This window comes from Corylus avellana, chromosome ca8 (genome assembly GCF_901000735.1).
Source record: "Corylus avellana chromosome ca8, CavTom2PMs-1.0".
NCBI classification, from domain to species: Eukaryota; Viridiplantae; Streptophyta; class Magnoliopsida; order Fagales; family Betulaceae; genus Corylus; species Corylus avellana.
The window spans coordinates 15,106,685-15,113,386 of NC_081548.1; positions in this window are offsets into that span (position 1 = coordinate 15,106,685).

The window sequence follows — 6,702 nt, forward strand, 5'->3', positions numbered from 1 at the left end:
TTAGTACATTAATAGAGTGACATTATTGCACCTCAACATAATCCAAGTTTCATCATTGCAAGTATATAAAGCAGGCTTCCCACACTGCCTATGGAATATCCACTATGAAATCACTTTCCAAGGTCTATGGAATATAATTTCTTTCCCCTTAACTTTCACTGCTAAAACTCTAGGAAAATAGACTAAGTGATTTACTTTCCCCCTAATTTACCGTGGCATTTGAATCTTTTATCCACTATATATCCACTCATACTTATCATCTGCAGCTGAAGTCCACCCACTTGGATGATTTCCATTTAACAATATAATAAATTGGACCCCAACCTTTTAAGTCACACCTTCCCTTGCAAAGCTATTAGGCATCTCTCTTCCTCAATCATCTAATTTCTTTTTTCTTGCACAAAACTTCCAGCAACTTTTCAAGACATTTTTGGCTCACCTCTTTCTTACCCCAGCATCATATACCTTCCAAATCTGCTTGTGTTGTTAAGTCTTCTGCAAGCCACATGTTATTAAAATTGTTGTAGTTTTAATTATAACGATTATAGTTCATACTTCATCTTTTGATAGTTCTAGGAACTACATCATTTCTCAAGTGCTTCAACTTTAAACTAAAACTGAATGTTTAATTTGACTGCTACTCCAGCAGTTCACCTCATACCTGGCATGATATTGCCCTTCAGGTAACCAAATCCCTTGTGTCTTTTGTCAAGTTCCACCAGAGGACAAGATTACTCTCTATTCAGCTTCTCGTCTTTCCCATGTGGTAAATTAAGCTCATTTCACAACCTTCACTATCTGTATCAAATTTCAGTACACTTTCATTAAGTCATCAATTGACATTGTGTGCTTTCCATTAACATTCGCTACAAATTACAAAGTCTCCCCAAGTCCGAAGCACGAGTTGAACCAAGGAAAAGACTCATCTCTGCTACAAAGAACTTGATCCACTATACAATCTACAATGCTATGCATTACAAAGTCTTCCAGTCTTAAAGAAATTACATACGCTGCTACCAAACTACACCACCTTCTTAACCTCGGTATAGGACTGGCCATGCTACAGCGACACTGAATCCCCCTAACCCAAAGATAAAAAAACCTTGCATATTTACATAACTAATTTGCATGAGAAAATATCTCCTTACATTGAATAACAGTAAAAATATAGGAAATTAAATTCTAAGGTTTCAGATACCGAATATGTAATGTGAAAGATTTTAGATGGAACTCTCATATTCGAATAAGTAATCGGATAATCAAAAATTTATTTGAGCAAATGAATTTCATATAGAATCTCTCATATTACCGGCCTAAATTACTATCAATTTGAACAATAATTAGCCTCAATCCTAATTTAACTTTCTTCATGTATCACAACCTAAAACCACCTAAACCGATGTAAACCCACAATAAGCATCAATGTCATTTAATATCGATGCAAATTCAATGCCGATTGGCCCAATCCCAACATAAAAAAAACAATAATGTTGAAGAAATTAAGCAAAAAAAATCAAGCAGATTTGTTCAATAGTGCTATGGCGATGGCTAGCTATGATGAAGGGGAGGAAGAGGCAGCCAAGGAGAGAGAAGAATGGTAAAATAAAGGCCGGGCAAAAGGGTTTATTTTGAGGGCAAACCAAGTTAATTAGTGCTTTGTTGCTTAATTGGATTTGAAAAGTGTATTCAGTTCCCATCGTCTAGGTTTTTTTCTTTGGTTACATCCAGACAAAGTAACCACTTTGATCGCCCCTCTTGCTATAAGGGATATAATAATAGAAATTAGTTAGACGGGTATTTTAGTTAGGTAATTGTAGTGGGCCTTTTGTTATGGGCTATTGTAACTTGAAATTGTGTAACTGTTGGGCTGAGTGTTAAATGGACTTGAAAAAGTGCAATCCAGCTGTATTGTGTAAGTAGAGCTAGTGCCAATCGCATGTAAAGCCTTTGGGTCTATACGTAGACTAATTGTGGGTCTGTTGTTGCCATGAGGCCCAAAATCTGAAGGGCTTGTAGTGCATTTTATTCTAACATATTATATTTTTATCTTCTCAATCTTAACATAACTTTTAAAATTATCAGATGGATCACTATTGAATTTTGATTCAATAGTAATTTTAAAAATCACATCAGTTTTGGATAACAGCTTAAGCAGGCCAGGTCAAAGTAAACACTTTGAAATACTTTAGTTTTTTCAAATCAAATATGTAAAGAAGTCTCTTTGAGCTTCATGTAGTAGATTGAATTCGGTTTAATTCCTTGCCACCAGCCCACTCTTTTTTAGAAAAATCCAATCGGAGAACAATGAATCCCAAACAACCCCTAATACAAATGTCTTGTGTAGTTTTCTACTATTTGAATTCGTATTCTCTTTTAAAATAGTTCGTTCTCCAATACTCTTCAAGTTCACCCACCTCTTTTCAGAAAAAAACCCATTTGGAAAACAAGAAATTCATAGACCTTCTCATAACTCATTCCAAAACACATCTTGTGAACCCTAAATAGTTCGCCACAACTATCAATAAGAAACTCTTCATGGCTGGTCATTTCTGATCGAAATCGCCAAAGTGGTTCCAATGTTATCTTTCGGACCTTCAAATTCAACAGTAAACAAACGATCATTTTCATCAATTCTCATTTGAGTTGTCATGCAATAAATAGTTTTTCCAACCACCGTCGCGTCCAATAGTTTCGAGTTATCACCACATTCAAGCTCTTGTTCAGTAAATTCACCATCACCTGGCTGTCAGGATAGAAAAGAGCTTTCGAGCAATTTGAATAACAAGATATGACATGTATGATCACTTGGAGGCGATGATAGAACACAAATATCGCAATAGGAGGATTCCGACAGTAGAGGGAGCTGAATTTTTTTCCAAAGAGATTGGATTCCAAAGATAAAAATCCTCAAATTAAGATCAATCAAAACCAGCCATCCATGAGAACAAGTGTATATGAATTTGTTGCACATCTCAGGAATGCTTTCCGTGTAATAACGATTTTTTGATACGTCAAAAAAATTGCCGTTGTCTATGCTTCCCGTCACAAATTACAAGCTGAGGGGTAAGACTAAGAAGAGAATGTGTATATTTAGGTTGTGTATTTGCTTCCGCTGCTTCCATTACGTATTTTAATTAGCTATAAACCAATCCAAAGCACAAGTTAGACTCATATTGAAAACAAATAATTAATGCACAGAACAAGAATAAAGCCAAATTACAGTACATTTGTATGGTATGGAGTATAGTATGAATGATACAGATTTAAAAGCAAGCATTATCTAGTATAGTATAGGGATGTCAGAGACTAGGATATTAGATTATATTCCCTCAACCTCTTCCTAATTACTTCTCTTTCGGCACAATTATATATATATATTAATTATTTGAATTTTGACCACAAAATATATTGAAAAGAAATTACACACATTATTGATATGAAAAATATATGGACATCCAAAGTACCACTAAAGTAGTACAAGTTTTTGATAAAACTGACACACACTTGTTATTTGGACTGTCATATGGTATTTTATATTATAATTACTAGCATATAATCCGCATCATTGCGCGGGTTTTTTTTTTAAAAAAAAAAAAATTATAATTTAAAGTCAAAGAATTTTTCGAGGAAACATCTTGAGAAATTTTAATAAAGAAAAAAAAAATACTAAAGAAACTCCATCTTCTTCATCCTAGCCAGCAACGTTTAAGATAAACACTTGTTCTGTTTTTAATGATTTTCCAAGTTATCACCATTAGACAACCAATGAACAATTACTATATTAGGAATTATGAAACCGTACGCTAGATGACAATCAAGTGATAAACGGCCACGATTCTTTCTACAACTTTAGTTTGAATTGCAATATTTGTTGTTATTGTATATAAATGTCAATTTTCAAAGTAGATATTTCAAAGTAGAAAAATTTATCTCTTTTTTTTTTTTTTTTAAAGACTTTTTTTTTATTTCCTATTTAATCACGTGATATAATGGATGATAATTTGTAGTTGGATGACTATCAACTTTGTAGTTCTGTTTAGGGAAAATTACAGTTTACACTCTTAAAGTTGTCAACGATTTGCAATTCGACCTTCAAAGTTTCAATTTTTGCAATCCACCCTCTCAAAGTTTCAATTTTTTTCAATTTAGCCATTCTGTCAATCAAAGCCGTTTTGACTGACGAAACAGTGATCATGTGCGTCGGTTGGCATTTTGGAGACCAAAATGCCCCCCATCCCCTGTTCTCTCTCTCTCTCTCTCTCTGTTTGATCATTTTTTTTTTTGTTCAATATTAATCTGAAACCTTTCAAGCCAGATTTCATCCAATTCCGATCTGAAACTGCACGCTGGGACGGTGGGACCTACCTCCAGCCATCTGAATCTTCTCCAATCTCAGGACTGACGAGCACCTGAGTTTGATATTTATCTTTTTTTTTTTTCTTTATATATATATATATATTCTTTTTTATTTTCATATGATATTCATGATTCTAAAGTTTATGTAAGATGGTGGTTGATTTTAGGGAGGTTGAGATTGTTGTTGTTAATACAGTGATAAGATTATTATAATGAAGAATTGCTGTTGATATAATGATATTTGTTCATATTCTTCTTGGTGCCAAGCTAATAACTGCAATCAATTTTTGCTTTGTGTGTTTTCATATTCTTTCTAGTTTTTCTTGTGGATTGTGAGAAGCTCAGTGTATCTATTAAATTTCAAATGAGAATTCAAATTTCCACACGAACCACAGCAAAATGATAGGACTGAACAATTTTTAGTTTTCATTTGCTCCTTCCTTTCCACCGGATTCTCAGTAACCAAACAAAGATTTTTTTTTTTTTTTTTTTTTTAAAAAAAACTCAATCAATTTACAAATTTTATATACTATTGATCTCTTCCTTATTTTCCCTACCGATCAATTCCTTTTTTCCCTACCGATCAATTGGCTCAGCCAAAATAAAATTTTTCGTTTTCCAATGAATTCAAAAAAAAAAAAAAAAAAAAAAAAATTCACAACCAAAGCACTCAAAATTCTCTTTTCACTCAGTTTCTTTGCATCCAAACGATGATTAAATCTCAACCTCTCTCTTCGGAATCGGCCGGCCAGCATTAAGATCAAAGGTGATCTCCGACATGCTCGTCGTCATTCTGGGCAAACAGAGGAGTGAGAGTCTGTTGGGATGGGGGGCATTTTGGATAGAAAAAGGTTAGAAGTAATGGGAGCACTTTCGGTAGAAAAATGTCAGAAGTGATCACGTGCGTCGCACGTGATTACTGTTCCGTCAATCAAAGCCGCTAGTATAATTTATTTATTTATTATTTTTTTTTTACTCCTTAAAATATCTTTTTTGAGGAAGTGGGGGGGGGGGGGGACCATGGCCCCAGCCGGTCCCCTCCCTCCGTCTCTGCCTACATGTCTCTTATTATCGTATTGACTACGCCACACATGATGACATTGAGGGATAAACAACTATGTACACCCACATGAGTTAACGTCACAATTGACATGCAAGTTGTTGGAGCTAGTGGGTATGCGTTTGAAGTTTGATTATGTGAATCATCGATTTTCATGAGCTCTTAGCTATTTTAATTTGGATCACTTTGCTGCTCCCTAATGGATGATATATTGATTGATTCTATGCCTTTTACAAATATTATTATACGTTAATTCATCCCATTGTAGTTCTGTTATATATATATATTGTGGTTCATTATATGCCTTTTAATTTAACTATTTTTTAAGTTATTTTTAGATCAGAACCCATGCATGTGTACATTGCAAGATCGAAGACTTGACTGTTTTCTTTTTTTTTTTTTTTTTTTGAGATATAACTGGCCGGGAAAATGGGAGGGGTTTCAGGAAGATTTGATTATTCTCCAAAATGCATGGTGTTGCAATCACCAAATTAAAATTCCTCCTTACTTGACGTTATTAAATATGACCCTTGGGTACTTGGTCAGAAAGAATTTTTGGTGAACATATGTTCCTGCAGGATGTTGCAAAAAGAATTAGTTATGTGAACAAAAAAAAAAAAAAAGTTTAATGTGTCATAGATAGTGGCTGTGATAGGCTGGCAGACAACTAATTCAGTACGTTTGACAACGTTTTATTTTATTATTATTATTATTTTTGAGTTTTTTGCTTTTTAGCATAAAGGATAAAATATTAACAATCATCTCTAAACATAAAAAAAATTTACAAAATACTTAAAATTACTTTATTTTTTTATTTATTTTTAACTAAAAAATAAAAAATACTTTCTAAAATTTTTTTATCAAACGAACCTATGATCCGGTTCACTAATCTAAGTCATCGTGTCCTCATGTGGATGACTAATCCACAGTGCATGACAAGTACAATACGAGACTTTCACCCCTCATGTGGATGACTAATCCACAGTGCATGACAAGGACAATCCGAGACTTTCGCCCCTCATGTGGATGACTAATCCATAGTGCATGACAAGGACAATCCAAGACTTTCGCCCCTCGTGTGGATGACTAATCCACGGTGCATGACAAGGATAATACGAGACTTTCGCCATCTATCCATGCATCCTAGATTACAAGTTTATTTCTTTGTTTGTTTATTTCAAGTTAAGGTCATCTCCTTCTTGAATTTGCAGGAACGAATTAACATTCAAACCAACCCTACTTGACCAATTCATCTAATTCTCATTGGCGATAGTCAAAGTCAATTT